The 16,354-nt window shown below is 39.8% G+C and overlaps 1 long non-coding RNA gene and 1 pseudogene across 3 annotated transcripts; one reads left to right on the top strand and one right to left on the bottom strand.

Moving 5' to 3' along the window:
- Positions 1-3,262: 3,262 nt before the first annotated feature.
- Positions 3,263-5,535, bottom strand: LOC311598619. 2 transcript variants are annotated; one of them, XR_014779602.1, is made up of 3 exons: positions 5,387-5,535; positions 4,277-4,416; positions 3,263-3,551 (listed from the first exon to the last, which is right to left on the bottom strand). It is a non-coding gene; the product is annotated as an uncharacterized lncRNA (long non-coding RNA). The 2 variants fall into 2 exon arrangements; XR_014779603.1 differs by lacking the exon at positions 5,387-5,535 and adding an exon at positions 4,988-5,190.
- Positions 5,536-15,006: 9,471 nt separating this feature from the next.
- On the top strand, positions 15,007-15,591 carry LOC311598617 (putative ATP-dependent RNA helicase DDX6; annotated as a pseudogene). The gene has a single exon. The product of its transcript is annotated as a putative ATP-dependent RNA helicase DDX6 (transcript).
- Positions 15,592-16,354: the final 763 nt, after the last annotated feature.

The following is a 16,354-nucleotide window of genomic DNA, read 5'->3' as shown; positions in this document are numbered from 1 at the left end:
AAAAATATCATGCACTTTGACCTATCAGCATGTAAACCAGTCATGATGGTGTGGTTAAATAGGCAGAGACCAATCTAGGTAATCCAGCATACAAACAATTCTGGGAAAAAGAAAAACCAAAACATGATCATTTCCTTGCATACTAGAGAAGCATCAAGCACTGACCCATGCCAAAAGTCTAATAGATATTAAAAACAGAAGGCACATACCTAAAATTAGTGGAGACAATATACAGCAAGCCTCTACCCAACTTCAAACTACATGGAGAGAAAATAAAAGCAATCCCACTGAAATCAGGGACAAGTCAAGGCTGTCCACTCTGTCAAATCTCTTCAATATAGTATTTGAAATTCTACCTACAGCAATGACAACTAAAGGAGATCAAGGGGATAGAAATTGGAAAGGAGGAAGTCAAAGCATCACTATTCAGGATGATAGTATTCAGAAGTGCCTCCAAAAATTCTACCAGGGAATTCCTATGGATGAAAACACCTTGAGGAAAGTGGCTGGATTCAAAGTTAACTAAAAACAAGCAGTAGCTACTATGTATACAAAAGACAAACGGGCTGAGAAAGAAATTAGGGAAATAACACACTTAACAGTAGCCAAAAATGAAATAAAATTAAATAAAGCCCTTGGTGTGACTCTTACCAAGCAAGTGAAAGACTCTGAAAAAAAACTGAAGAATTTGTCAGTCCCTGGGAATATCTTACAAGCATAGGGATCAGTAGGATTAGTGGAGTAAAAATGGAAAATTTTACAAAGGCAAGCTACAGATTCAATGGAATTTCTATCAAAGTAGAGACCTTGTTTAGAGACCTTGATAGAGTACTTCTCAACTTCTGAGGAATCTGTATCCCTGATCTGGATCTGTACTATAGAGCAACAGTGATTTTAAAAATGCGTGGGGATAGCATACAAACAGACTGGTGGGAGAATAGAATCAAATTCAAGATCCAAGGAAAGTGACACACCTAAGGACACTTGATTTTGACAAACAAGGTAAAACCATACAAAGGAAAAGAGGTAGCATCTTAGAGAAAGGATACTGGTCTAACTGGATGTCTACTTGTAGAAAATGCAAATAGATCCATATTGGTCACACTGCACAATACTCAAATACAAGTGGATCAAGGACCTTAATGTGAAACTAGAAACAGGAAATCTAGTAGGAGAGAAATTTGGGAAGAGCCTTGAAGTCATTGGAAGAGGAGACAACTTCCTGAACAGAACACCAACAGCTCAGATGCTAAAATCAACAATTAGTAATTGAGATTGCTTGAATCGGAGAAATTGGCACAGTATAAAACAATGGGCACAGTCAAAAAAAAAAAAAACCAGCATGCAAACTGGGAAAACATCTTTACCAACAGTATATCAACGAGAGATTATATCTAAAATATATAAAAATAATTTTATCAAAAGAGCCACAACACACCAAATAAGCCAATTAAAATTTGTGGTATGGCCAGATGTGTCGGGACACGCCTTTAATACCAGTCCTCAGGAGGCAGAGGCAGGCAGATTGCTGTGAGTTCGAGGCCAGCCAGGTCTACACAGCGAGTCCAGGACATCCAAGGCTACACAAAGAAATCCTGTCTTGAAAAACAAAACAAAAAAAATGTAGTATGGTTCTTAACTGAGAATTCTCAAAAGAAGATTATCTAAATGCTGAGAAGCATATGATTGCTCAACATCCTTAGCCCTCAGGAAAATGCAAATCAAAACAACTCTCAGATTCCAACCAACACCTATCAGAATTAGTAACATAAAAGCCTCAAGTGAGAGCACATACTTGAAGAGAATGTGGCAAAAGGGGATCATTCCTCCATTCCTGGTGGGGTGCAACCTGGTACAAACAATTTGGATATCAATCTGGTGGTTTGTCAAACAAAAGATTCAACTCTGCCTCTAATGGACATATACTTACTAGATGCCCCACCATACAATAAGGGTATTTGCTCAACTCTCTTCATAGTTGAATTACTGGAAATAGCCAGAAAGTGGGTACAATCTAGATGTCCCTCAACCACATAATGGATATTGGTATATGAGGTCCATCTACACAATGAACAAAAAAATGACAAAAATAAAGACATCATGAAATCCTTAGACAAATAGAAGGGGCTAGAAAAGGTGCTGAGTGAAGTGAACCAGACACAGAAGAACAAGCATGGTAAACACTCAGTTATAAGCAGATATTAGGATACGATGAAGGATCACCGTATTGCAACACACACACACACACACACACACACACACACACACACACACACCTGAGAAGCTAAGTAATGAGGAGGAACCTTGCAAGATCATTCACTGTCATTCAGATGGGAAAGAAGAATAAACAGTGAGTGCAGTAAAATAGACGGATAAGGAGAGGAGTCTTCCATAGCTGTCTTGTGCAATACTCTGCACAAAAAAGAATCAGAGCAGAATCTTGTGCACACAGCCAAAATTTGGACAGAGTACAGGAAGTCCCACAGATAAATCCAGGAATAGCAGGCCCCAGAGAGGAAAGGAGTTCCACAGGGTTCCAAGAGAGCCAAAAAAATCTGTACCAGTGAAGTCCCCAAAGACTGATACACCAACCAAGTACCATGCATGGAGAGGACCTAGACCCATGCTCAGATGTAGTCAATAGGCATCTCAATCACCATAAAGGACCTTGTTAAGGGGTCAGGGCTTTCCTTGCCTTGGACTCAGTTGCCTGAGCCCCTTACCAGTTGCCAGTTCCCTTACCAGGACACAGAGAAAGAGGATACAGGAAGTCTTGATGAGACTTGATAGGCTGGGGTTAATTGATAAGGGAGAAGGGCTCTCCCTCTCTGAGTACTAGGGAAAGAAAATAGGGGAGAGAAGGGAGGGCATGTGGGAAAAGAAAGAAATCAGGCAAGGAGACTTGATTGGTTTTTAGAGCAAATAGTTTTTAATAAATCAATATAAAATTACACACAAGTAAGATAAAAACACTTCAAGTAGAACTTACAAAGGTCATAATATGTGCTTTGAAAATTTTAAAATGTGGATTTCTGAAAACCCATTTCTGTTCAGTCCTTCATGTTCTCTGCCAGCCTGGCAAGCCTGTCTATCTCCAAGGCCTCAGCCAGTCTCTTTCTGGCTCTCTTCACCTTCAGGGCCTATTTCTGGATGTCTTCAGTAGTCACTCCTCTTCTTTCATAAGATGGTGACAGCTGAAGAGACACTGGCAATGTTACCCCTGGACTGTGGAAAGATTCTGACTGCTCCTCTTCCTCCTCTTGCTCCTCTTCCAAACATGGGCATTGGGCAGGGCTGAACTCTGAGGAAGTAGGCAGATCCTTAACACCGCTGGCTTCATCCTGCATTCCCAGTGTACTTTGGTTGACAGGGGTATTAGTATCCAGTGGATGTAAAAAGTTCCCTTTCCTGTCTCCAGACTGAGGGTCATTCAACCTCTCCAAAGCAGACAGCTGCTGGGGTTTCGTTTTGTCCCTGAACTTTCTCTTGGCTTCCAAAGCCTCTCTCTTCTCTTGTAGTTTCTCGGGTATCATGCTTCTTCTCAGTGTTCCCTTTGAAAACAAAGAGAAATGTAAACAGCACAGGATCTTATATACTACTAGTTATACACAATTGTCACAGTTTTTGTCTGGTCTATCCTCCATTTTCTCAAGAGAAACAGCTCTCAAATCAAGGTATAGATTAAACTTATCTGTGAAAGTTTCTAAAACTCAAATATTAGGACACAAAAATGTGGAGGAAGAGGCAACATATTTTGAATCTTTACCAAGGTACCAAGGCTTGTGTTATGAAGGTTCTAGTTAGGAGGCTTCTAATCCACCTAGGTCATGTGACTAGGGAGGATTAAAAGCTGGGCATGTCTTTCTCTATGAAGCCAGGTGCAAACAGATTTCCTCTGTCTTCCTGTCAAGCTGCATCTCTCAGCTTTTCTTTCTCATGGTCACTGATTTTTACATATCTACCCTCAGTGGCACACAGGCATCACTAGTGCAGAAGCCCTCCATTCCAGTTTGGGCAAGAACACTAGCTGTCCAGAGAAGGGCAAAAACTTACCGAAATACAGATCATAGAATAAAGTTGTCATTATGGACTGATGAATTATGTCCTACATTTCCTCCAAATACTATTAGCAAACAGCAGCTTTCACAGGACACCAAGTTATATTTTTTGAGATAATTTCATTTTATAGTACAAATGTGCATGAACATAGGGAGCTTTAAGTAGTAAGAGAAAACAAGGATGACCATTCCACAGTTAATGTGAATTATATACTCACGATTAAAGGCTGGCTTGGAACTGAGTTTCCTGAAGCCCCCTCCATGGTTGTAGAGTTTGTTCTTAATGGCTCCACTACAGAGACACAGACAGGGATTGGGTAGCTGCAAATGACAGTGTCTTTCTAATCTAATTCTCCTTCTATATAGAAAAAGAGAGAGGTAACTTAATTACCAGGTAATCCCTCTCACAAATAAAGCAAAGCCTATTCAGACTGTCAAGGAAACTGGGCATGGTTGCACAGGCTTTTAATCTCAGCAGCTCCTGAGGCAGTGGCATCCAAATCTTTGGGAATTCAAGGCCAGCCTGCTCTGCAAAGTGAGTCCAGGACAGCTTGAGCTCTGTTTTACAGATTATCCCTGGGTTAAGTAAGACAGGCTTGGTGGAGCACTGTTTTAATTCCAGCAATTGGGAATAAGAGGCAGGCAGTTTTCTGTGAGTATTAGGCCAGTTTGGTTTACCAAGCTACTATAGGACAGTCAGAACACAAGAGAAACCCTGTTTCCAAAAACCAAAAAGGAGGAGGAGGAGGAGGAGGAGGAGGAGGAGGAGGAGGAGGAGGAGGAGAGGGAGAGGGAGAGGGAGAAGGAGATGGAGACTGATAGGGAGAGAGAGAAGGAAGAGGAAAAGGAGGAAGAGAAGGAGGAGGAGGAGGAGGAGGAGGAGGAGAAGAAGAAGAACAAGAAGAAGAAGAAATAAAAACCACTCTCACATTAAATGAGGCAGGCTTCAAACTCAGAGTGATTTGCCTGCCTGTCCCTCCTCAGTGCTGGTAATAAAGGTGTGTGCTACCAAGACTGTCATTAAGATATCTTGAGAGTATAATATCCTCTTGCCACAAAACGATCAAATCACAACACATACAGAACAAAGAAAACATTATTAAACTCCACAAAGGTAAATGGCCAAGTACCATGTAGTGGCAAACCTATCAGAATCACAACAAACATTTCTGAAGAGAACAGAAAGCCAGAAGGCCTGCACAGAGGCCTTGGATATATCAAGAAACCACAGATGCCAATCTAGACTAAAGTTACTAAAGTGCCCCCTTGTTTCTCCCATGCAACCTAATATTCCAGGACTACAAGTAAGATGGTAGACATAGCATTACCAGGTTGTTGTATTCCTGATGCCTTTGCAGGATATTTGATTCCATTGTGATCCTTGAGACAGTGAATTGCAAAAGGCAGCCTTTGGTTTGGGGTGCCATGAGCCCTAGCACACAGCTTTAATCCAAGAGGTTTCAACACACTGGATTTAATAAAGTTAGCCCGAGGTCAAGAGGCAGAGCAAGAAATCAGCTGATTTCCAGGTATTCCATGAAAAACCATATCAAAACAGTACCTATCCACAAATCCATCCCTACACAAGAGAATAAAAGGAAAATGCCAACACACAGAGGCTAACTACAGTGCACCAAGGATAACAAGGGCATAGTTAACTTCACTTTAATAAAATCTAATGAGACAAACACACAAGCACACTACCACAACCCACATGAAAACCAAATAAACTGATAGTCATTGGTTAATCTCCCTGAGGTTCAGTAGTACCAAGTATCCAATAAAACAGGATTAGTAAGCACAGACTTGCTTCACTCTCAGGATTCTCTTATCTCCTGAGACATCCCCAGCTAGCACCCAACAATACTGAGTGGTTTCCAATATCTTTTTATTCACCTTTTTGGTGCTATGGCTGGAAAACAGAGAATGGTATGAAAGGTGTTCATGAACCCTCAACACAAGGAGATCAATAAAAGTGTGAGGTCAGTAAACAAATGAGTCATATAATACACGGGTAATATATTCTCTAAAAGGTTAAAAACCTATTTGAGACACAAGAGTATAACTTCTTTCACTGTGGTAGGTCTCATATATTTAGAATTATGTGATTTCTATAATAAATAATATTTACAGACACCATGCTAAAAATCAGATTATGAAGTACACATCCATACTTTTCAAATTTAGATTCATATGGGGCATAGTGTAATGAAGAAACCATATTAATCTTACATTTTAAAGTTTTGATAGACTAAAATTGTGTAGCTCCATAGTGAACTGAAAATAAGAGCATTCTCTATATTAACTATCAAAAGTAATTCTATATGAGAATTCCTGGACTAGGAGAAAGTAAAAATCTATGGACTGATGGTTTCCACTCAGATCCAGATCCCTGGTGTTATCAAAGCTTGCAGGAAGGTCTGCTTGTTGCTTCAGAGAGGCTGTCCCTTCTGATCTCTCTGGACAACAGCTGTACCTTGAAGAGGCGCTCCACTGTGTAACGACCTCCTAGGGCCTCTGAACTGACTGAGTTTTATGCTTAGCAAGCTCTTATATAGATATCTGAAGACTCCACCCTGAGGTGGAGCATGTTGGCATTAGCATAATTGAATTACCTTGTATAATCTCCTTTGTAAAAGCCTAGGCACACCCTAAGGGTTGCTTTTGCCTTCTGGGTATTTGGCTGTAGTTAGATGGCTGAGGCAGGGTTTATCACAGACCCTTCCATTGATGAGGTGGTAATAACTTTGAAGAAAGTACTTTGATGGCGAGATTTAGTTAAATTAAAATGCTAAGCTTTTGGACACACAATAAGGAGTCTCTCTACTCTCTCTCTCTCCATCTCTCCCTCTCTCCCTCTCTCCCTCTCTCCCTCTCTCCCTGTTTCCCTCTCTCCCCGTCTCTGTCTCTCTGTCTCTGTCTCTCCGTCTCTGTCTCTCCGTCTCTGTCTCTCTGTCTCTGTCTCTCCGTCTCTGTCTCTCCGTCTCTGTCTCTCCGTCTCTGTCTCTCCGTCTCTGTCTCTCTGTCTCTGTCTCTCTCTCTCTCTCTCTTTCCTCATCTGTCACTACCTCTCTCTGAAACAGGGTCTCTCTTACATATCTCTAACTATCCTAAAACTTACTATGTTGTCCAAATTGGCCTCCAATCCACAGATGCTTCTCATATACTTAGATTTAACGCATGTACCACCACACCTAGGAGAAAAAGACATTTCCTTTATGGGATAATTTCAAGTAGGAAGATTCACTGTCAACCTGGGCCACTCTTTTGTTGACCTTCCACATGAAATGGAAGAAGCTTTTGCTTTTTCCTGCTTGCCCTTCCTCATGACCTCCTTTTTGTGTATGTTACTGCTGGGATCAATACAAAATCCAACTTCACCAGGATTCTTACCGAGACTGGAGACAATTAGCTATCCAGAAATCCTCCAGATCTGTATTTGTATTGTAGAGTCATCCAACCTTATGGGATTAACAACTGGATTATGGGTCTTCTGGTTGTGAGACAGCCATTGCTGGACTACTCAAATCCTGTAATCCAGTCTAATAAGTGCCCTGTTTGTTTTACAGTCACCTTATCATTTTTTTTTCTTTAGAGACCCTGACTACTTTGTGATTACAAATTTAAACCCCCCCTCCACAATTTACTAGCACTAATTAAAAACTAATTATGTATTTATTTCTTTTAAGTCAAATTATAGATTTTGAATTAAGTATAGATATCTTTTTTTTTCAGAGCAATTTTCTCTTGTAGCTCTATCTTTGCTAGATCTCACTATAAATAACACCAGGTTGAAATATAAAATAATACTGAAAAAAAGATGAGAAATTTAAAAACCATGTTATGATATGATAAAGATTCAGTTTTCATAAAAATGTCAGTAATAATAAATGTGTGGAAAAAACCCTCTTACAAAAATAAATGAGACCAGGCTTGCATCAAACTCCTAGAGATATCCTTGCCACTTCATCATTAGTGTACAAGTTGAATTAAATATTTTATTTTAAATTCCTATATATAAACTTGAAAAATTACATATATATCATAGTTCTTATCAAATAGATAAGAAATTATTTATTTACATGCCCTAATACAAATATGTTCCATTTTAGGAAAAAATGAATACTCCTCATTTGTTTATTGCATTTAGTTTAGAACATAGGGCTCACTGTAGAGCCTTGGTTGTCCTGCAGTCACTTTGATATGCTGGTTGGGCTTGATCCAGAGACCAGCCTACTTCTGCCTCTCCGGTGCTGAGATTAAAGGCCTGGGACACTAGGACAGGCTAGGAATCTTAATTCTAATATAATTTAATTTTAAAACTTTTCCAATGACTTCATCAAATAACATTAACTTCAACTTTTGTTTTCATTTTTTTCTTTCTTATATTTTGTGAAAAAGTCTCACTCTTTATCTCTGACATGGAACACAGATCTACATGCCTGTACACCACCATGCCCAGCTGCTCAGTGTTTCTCTCTATTCTGCTTCTCTGTGCAGAGCCAGGCTTGGTGGCACACGCCTGTAATCCCAGCACTCAGGAGGCTGTGACAGGTAGATATCTGTGAGACTGAGACATCCCTGGTCTAAACAGTGAGTTCCAAGAAAAAGAGTGCTGAGAGAGGCTGTTGCAACACACTCACACACAAACACACACAGGTACACACACACACACACACTCACACACAAACATATATACAAACGTCCCACAGCCATTAGTACTGTTAAATCCAAGATAGAGGAGATATAAATCTTAGCTGCTTTTTACTTTTGTTTTCTGAATGTGTAATTTACCTGCAATCAGTAAAGGAAACAAGGCTTCAATGGAAAACAAAACTCAGAAAACTCTAGTCCTTCTACAGCCAGTGTGGGTGACTAGAGTCTCCAAAAACTATGCAAAAGGCATCAAGAACAAACACCCAAGCTCACCTGTCAGTGCTGAGGTGATGCTATCTGACACTAGTCTTAGAATTGCCAAGTGTACAACACACAGCCCAATGAAAATGCTGACTGCACTTCCTTGTGTGGTAGCTTTAGGGTATGCCTGCCAATGATTTTGTTCATGCTGTATTGGTCTATCTGGAGTTTCAGTCTGCAATCCTGACATAGACACATTCCTGGTCCTTACATGACCTAAGCTTTCTTATATTCCCTAGAATGCTTCTAAGTAAATGATGATGAAGATGATAATGATGATTAAAGAACACAGGTCTTCCTGAATTTATCAAAAATATTGCAGACCCTTGTCTCCAGCATCATTAGCTTTCATTTGTAGAAAAGTACAGGGTTTAGTATTATTAACCTAGACTCTTTGGATTAAAAATTATGGATTTGTTTAGATAAGTACTTTGTCATTTTCCATGCTTTGCATCATACTTAAATGTAGGAGCTTGGGCTTTGTTTGTTTGCTGGTTTTGGTTTTAGTGATGGGAGAGTTTATTTCTTGGTTTTTTTTTTTTTAGCACTACGCTCCCCTCAAGTTGGCTACAATTCCTCTACAGTCAGAAAAGCCCTTATATACCCTATACTTCTTCCTCCATGGCCCAAGTACTCAGTTTAATACCAAGTAATCTATCATGCAGCTTGATTGGATACCTTTGTTTCTGAAACTCAGGGTTTAATTTTAAGCACTAAAATAAAATCAAACAAACAAACAAAGCTCAAACCACTACATTCAAGTATGATGCAAAGCCTCCTGAGTGCTAGGATTACAGGCGTGTGCCACCAAGCCTGGCTCTGCACAGAGAAGCAGAACAGAGAGAAACACTGAACAGCTTGGTGTGGTGGTGGACAGGCATGTAGATCTGTGTTCCATATCAGAGATAAAGAGTGAGACCCTTTCTCAAAAAATAAGAAAGAAAAAATGAAAACAAAAGTTGAAGTTAATGTTATTTGATGAAGTCATTGGAAAAGTTTTAAAATTAAATTATATTAGAATTAAGATTCATACCCTGTCCTGGTGTCCCAGGCGTTTAATCTCAGCACCAGAGAGGCAGAAGTAGGCAGATCTCTGAGTTCAAGGCCAGCCAGGATACCAAAGTGACTCCACGACAACCAAGGCTCTACAGAGAACCCTGTCTAAGAAACTAAAGCCAATAAATAAGTAAAGAGTTTTCATTTTTTCCTAAAATATAGCATGTTGGTATTAGGGCTTGTAAATATTAATTTCTTATCTATTATGATAAGAACTATGATTTATATGTACTTTTTAAAGTTTATATATAGGAAAATAGAATAAAATACTTAATTCTATCTGTCCACTGAGGAGGAAGAGACAAGCACATCTCTATGTTGAGGCCAGCCTGGTCTACAGACTGAGTTCCAGGATAGCCATTTTTACACAGAAACTTGGATCCCCAAAACCACATATGCATATAATTCTCAATTTCATTAACAGAACATTTTCCAGGAGGCAAAAAAACAGCATATTTTATGGATCTGCATTACTGGGTCTGACCTGAGATTTCAATTTATTAAATAACATATTCCATTTTAATATCTATGCATTGTATTAACTAACATATTCAATTACATTATGTCTAGGAAGCACATAGTAAGGATTTAGATATTTCACTAATAAACATTTACTTTTCTTTAGTTTTGTTTGTTTGTTTGTTTTCTGAGGAAAGGTCTCATTAATGTAGATCTGACTGGTCAACCCAGAGATATGTCTCTCTCTGTCTCTCTGTCTCTCTGTCTCTCTGTCTCTCTCTCTCTCTCTCTCTCTCCCAAGAGCTGAGACTGAAGGAGTGCACCACCGCACCCAGCCCTGGGAAACACATAAAAATTCTCTAATTTTATCCTGTAGAGAAACTGAAGAGTTTGGACTGGTCATGCAATCTGTGAGTTCTAATCCAGTCTGAGCTCCATAGCAAGAAGCTGTCTTAAAATGTATAAAAAAATTAATCAATAGGAACATTTTTTCTTCATTTATAGAATGTTTTTGGAGAAGATGAAGTACCAAGACTTATGGATACACTTAAGATGCTGACATAAAAACAATTGGAGAGATAATGGCTATGCTGAGAAGATTAGTCCTGTCTTCATACTGGATACATAGATCAGAACTATGATTGCTCTTTATAAACCATTTTCTTGCTGTCATTTTGTTTCTCTCTATTTTTTTTTATTTTGGAGAAAGGGTTTCTTTGTTTAATAGTTTTGGCCATTCTAAAATAAGCCCTGTAGACCAGGCCAGCCTCAATTCAAAGAGATCCAGCAGCCTTTGCCTTCCATGTGCTGGGATTGAGGGGTTGTGGCACCACCCCGGGAATATAAGCAGTTTTCCAATGCAACCTTTAAGAGTTTTTTATATAATGAGATGCTTTTATTGACTTCAAACACTGAGCTGAGTTTCAGCTCAGATATTGGCTACTCTTCACAGCATTGTCAAGGCATCTCTTGACAAAAGGCATTATCTAAAGAGTGTTGACTCACTCCTTACATCCCTGGACTCAGGAGGCAGAGGCAGACTGATCTCTGTGAGTTTGATGCAAGCCTTCAGAAACCTGTAATAACTCCTCAATCCAAACCACAGCTGCTTACCACCTTCACCAGCATCCTTCTAGATATTATGTATATCATCCATATTTGGCTTAAGGCAACGTTCTTCCTAAAGCAACAGTCAGATCACTCCAGAGCCTCCCTTAAATCTCAAAAACAAAATTCAGACTTGTAATGGTGGCTACCAAAGCCCACATGATCTAGTTTTAAACTTCCCTTCCTTTCCTGGGAAAACTTCATCAAGGACATAAATGTAAAAGCAGCACATGTAGACCAGGCAACCCCCATGTCAACAGATCACCAGCATCACAAAGAAACCCAGTGAAGCCATGGTGCTGCCCTGCTATCAGTGTGCGTGTCTCCAGGTGAAGGGGACAGCATGATGTGGTAAATGGTCAAGAAAGCACTTTGCTTGCTTATAAAATACTTTCCAGGGATCCCCCAACAAAACGCAAAATGCAAAGAGAGAATAGCTAATAATATTGGACATGTTAGTTGGAAAAGGTAAATAATTTTGTACTTTTGTTCCATTGATTTAATTTTTTTTATTAAATAATTCCTCTTCAAAACCAGCTAGATTGAGGGAGAACACCCTAGTTAGTTGTGTAAGAGTATAATTCCTGTTCTCCCAGACCCTATACTCATGCCCCTACTTTTATAAATTGCAGTGTCAATAATTAGGATTCGGTGTTACTTCTGTGCTTAGATCATAAAGTACCTGAGAAAAGGCTTTCAGAGACTTGCTAATCCTTTTCAATACACACTATTTATCATAAAGAATTCCTTTTTTCTCAGTACCAGACAGGCTTGTCAAACAGTAAAAGATTAAAGGAACTTTTCTGATGATTATATGATAAAGTTATAAGAGATTCTGTTTTTGACCCTGAAAAACAGGTAAAATTTTTAAGGGAAAGAGAGGTGAGGAATAAGGGCATCATGGTGGCTGAAGGTGGCTGGCTCAATCAGTGCTACAAACTGGGATTTATCTGATTCAGTCAATGCTTTCAGACCTGTACAAAGATAAGAAATGAGCCTGGCCTGTGGGCACAAGCCTTTAATCCAAGCACTCTGGAGGCAGAGACAGACAGATCTCCGTAGTTGTTTTTAAATTACTGTTTGTTAATTATAGAATAGTGGGTTTCATTGTGAGATTTGAAATAATAAATTACTCATGGTTCTTTAAGGGAAAGAATTTATAAAAATTACTTTAAAACAAATTGGGACCTTATTAGACTGGATTACAGCAATGGCAGCCTTCTGGTTAGAAGGCTGAGAATCCAGTAACTGTTAAGCCCATGAGGTTGGATGACTCTACAGTACAAATATAGCCCTGGAGGATTTCTGGATAGCTAATTGACTCCAGTCTCTGTGAGAATCCTGATGAAGTCGAATTTCTTAAGATAGATAAAATGGCAGGCAATGGTTGAGGTCAATCAGACAGAAAGCAATAGCTTCTTGTGCTCTGCCCAAAGTTTGGCTGTGAGGCCAAGATTCTGCTCTGATCCTCTGCTAAATGGAGTCTTTCAGAGAACAACTATGAGGACTAGGTTGGCTTGGAAATCATACAGATCCTCCTGCCTCTGCTTCCCAGGGGTGGGATCAAAGGTGTGCACCACCCCTGCCTGGCTTGAGTAGTAGTATTTTAAATTATAGTGTTTTCAGTTTTGATAGAAATGTTCTGAAATAGATTTTGTGTGAAAATAGCCTTTAGGTCAGCTGTGATCCACAGTAGGACTCTAGGATAGATACAAAAGCAACCCACAGAGCAAAGGAGATGCCTTCTCTTATAGCACTGAGATGAGAAGGGTCTATGTATTTACTTACCAGTTAACTTAGTGAAGCTAGTAGGTGGGTTACAAAGCCTTCACTCAGGCTAGACAGGCCTGGCCAGCTTGAATCTAATCCTTTGACCCTCCCTCCCATGGGATCGCTGCTTGACAGGTGTTGGGCTTCTTAAGGAGGTTACTAAATATCATATAAACTGGAAGTCTGATTGTCAGAGGGCTGGGAAGGGAGAGAAGCTACAGCATGTTGTTTGAAATGAACATTCCCAAACATTCCATTTGATCAATAAAGACTCAGGAGCCAGATGCTGGGGTTCAAAACCTGCTAACTCAGAGGGGCAGAGAGAGTATCAGGTGATCCCTATTCAGTGCTCTTTCCTATGGAAAAGGCCCTGAAGGCTCAGTAGCTCAGCAGACAGGCCAAGAGGAAAAGCCCAGAATCTGCAAACCAAAGGCTTGCTAGGTCAAATCTCAAAAAGCCAAAGGCCAAGGAAGTGAAGACCTCAAAATATAAAGAGCTAAGTATTCTTTTACTTCTATACCCTTTCACAAATGTTGTTCAACCATAAATCTATCCCATTCTTTAATTCCTGTCAGCTGGTTTCTTGCACTGCCACTTGACCTATGGTTAACCTTACTAAATCCAATGTAGAGAAAGCTCTTAGATTAAATATGTGTTTTAGGGCTCAACCACTTTAAACAAAAGACAGGATTTTATAATTCACAACCTCAGGGATTAGAATGGAATCAAAGAGAGGTTGGTACAGTTCACAATCTCAGGGATCACAATGAGACCAAAGATCCTGCAGCACAGCACGTATACTAATCCCCCTGTAATGCTCGGTCTATCATCTGACAAGTAGTTTTGTAATATGAGGTTGGGTGGGAGAAATAAAGGGACACTTTACTCAGAATTGTTCAATTTTATGGTATAATTTTTTTAAAATTTGGTGATGATTGATGTCTTATTATGCGGGCCTGGTAGGCCCTCAATTTGATCCATCTGCTTAGATTACAAGCAAGAATCTCATACCCTGCTGTAATTATTTTTATTCTCTTTCAGTCTGCAGGAATAATATAGCCTGAAGGGTTCTTTAGTGTTTTAAACTAAGCATTTAACTTTTTCTCCCTTACATTAGTGGAAGGAGACTCACATGCTGTAGCTGTCTACAGCATTGTCTTGCACTTATCTTGTTTGTTTTTCTGAAACTCTGTTGTAATAGTAGACTATCAATAAGTGTTTTAAATACAATCCCAAGACTTTTTTATGTGACAGTAATTGATGCATAAAGATATTATTATAGGGTCTTGGTGGGAGAATTTGGGCCTGAGCCATGGGGCATGGGAACCAGATTCATTGGGGAAAAAAAGACACCTCTGCAGTTGAAACTGATTGGCGTGAATTCAGATAAAATCCAAGCTTGTTAGAGGGCTTTAAAAAAAAAGTTGATTTGGTGCATGAGAGCAAGTTAACTATTGCTGCTGCTGCTGCTGCTTCCTCTTGAGAGACTTACAGGTGCTTGCCTGAATTGCACTAAATGGGTCATATTGAATTTATTTATCTCTCCATTTTGGAGAGCCTCATAAACTATTATTTCAGTTTCTCTACTGACTTTGAAAAGCTTGGAGTTTCAAAGAGACACCTTTGCAGTTGACAAAGCATGAGCAGGGCCCGAACAGAGAACCCAGTTATAGTGGGTCTGTCCAGTCAGAAGGGTCAGCTGCGGGGCCTTGTGAAGGGCAGCGGTGGCCTAGGAGGAGGGGGCAGTAACAGATGAACCATTTGGAAAACTCCAGCACAATCAATAATGGCACTCTGCAGCAAGCACAGAGCATGGCCGCCGGTATTAAACCTGGTGATGACCGGGAAAAACACGTTAAAACTCCCTCCAAAGGATCTAAGAATCGAAACTTCGGATGTGACTTCCACGAAAGGAAATGAGTTTGAAGATTATTGTTTGAAACAGCAATTTTTGAATTGGGCTTGCTGGAAAACTCATCTCCTCTTCAGGAGGAGAATATTCCCATCACTTTATCTGGTAGGGATATCGTAGCTAGAGCAAAAAAATGGAAAAGGCAAAAGCTGTGTCTTACCTCACTCCCTTGCTTGAACAGCTGGACCCGAAGAAGGACAATATCCAGGCAATGGAGACTGCTCTCACGACAGAACTTGCTCTACAGATCAGTTAAATTTGTATCCAGGTCAGCAAACACGTGGGAGGGGCCAAAGCGATGGCAACCACAGGAGGAACCAATTTCCAGGATGACATAATGAAGCTTCATGATACAGCGCTGCCCACTCTCTCCATATCTCTTCAATATAGTTCTTGAATTTCTATCCCGAGCAATAAGACAACAAAAGGAGATCAAGGGGATCCAAATGGGAAAGGAGGAAGTCAAATTATCCTTCTTTGCTGATGATATGATAGTGTACATAAGTGACCCCCAAACTTCCACCAGAGAACTCTTACATCTGATAAACCCCTTCTGCAAATTGGCTGGATACAAAACTAACTCAAAAAATGTCAGTAGCCTTCTGATACACAAATGAAAATCATGCAGAAGAAGAAATTAGAAAAACTACGCCCTTCACAATAGCTACAGGCAATATAAAATATCTAGGGGGTAGCTCTAACCAAGCAAACGAAGGATTAGTTCTTTAAATCTCTGAAAAAAAGAGATTGAAAATGACATCAGAAGATGAAAGGATCTCCCTGGTTCATGGATCGGGAGAATTAACGCAGTGAAAATGGCCATCTTACCAGAAGCAATTTACAGATTCAATGCAATCCCTATCAAAACACCTACACAATTTTTTAAAGACATTACAACTCTCTTCAGAGAGTAGAATTACTGGCCAAGAAGATTTCTCAGCTGGGTTACTGTTACTTTTATATCCATGCTAACACGAGGCAGAAGCATTCAAATCATGTCTTTCACGATTTCTGAAATGTCACATGCTGCAACTCGTTTGCACTGATCTGTTTACCCGAGGTACTGGTACAACAA

The sequence above is a fragment of the Acomys minous genome, assembly GCF_964271855.1.
Source record: "Acomys minous genome assembly, chromosome: 5".
Lineage (NCBI taxonomy): Eukaryota > Metazoa > Chordata > Mammalia > Rodentia > Muridae > Acomys > Acomys minous.
Note: the sequence above shows the minus strand (reverse complement) of the source record. Positions and strands in the feature narration are given on the sequence as shown.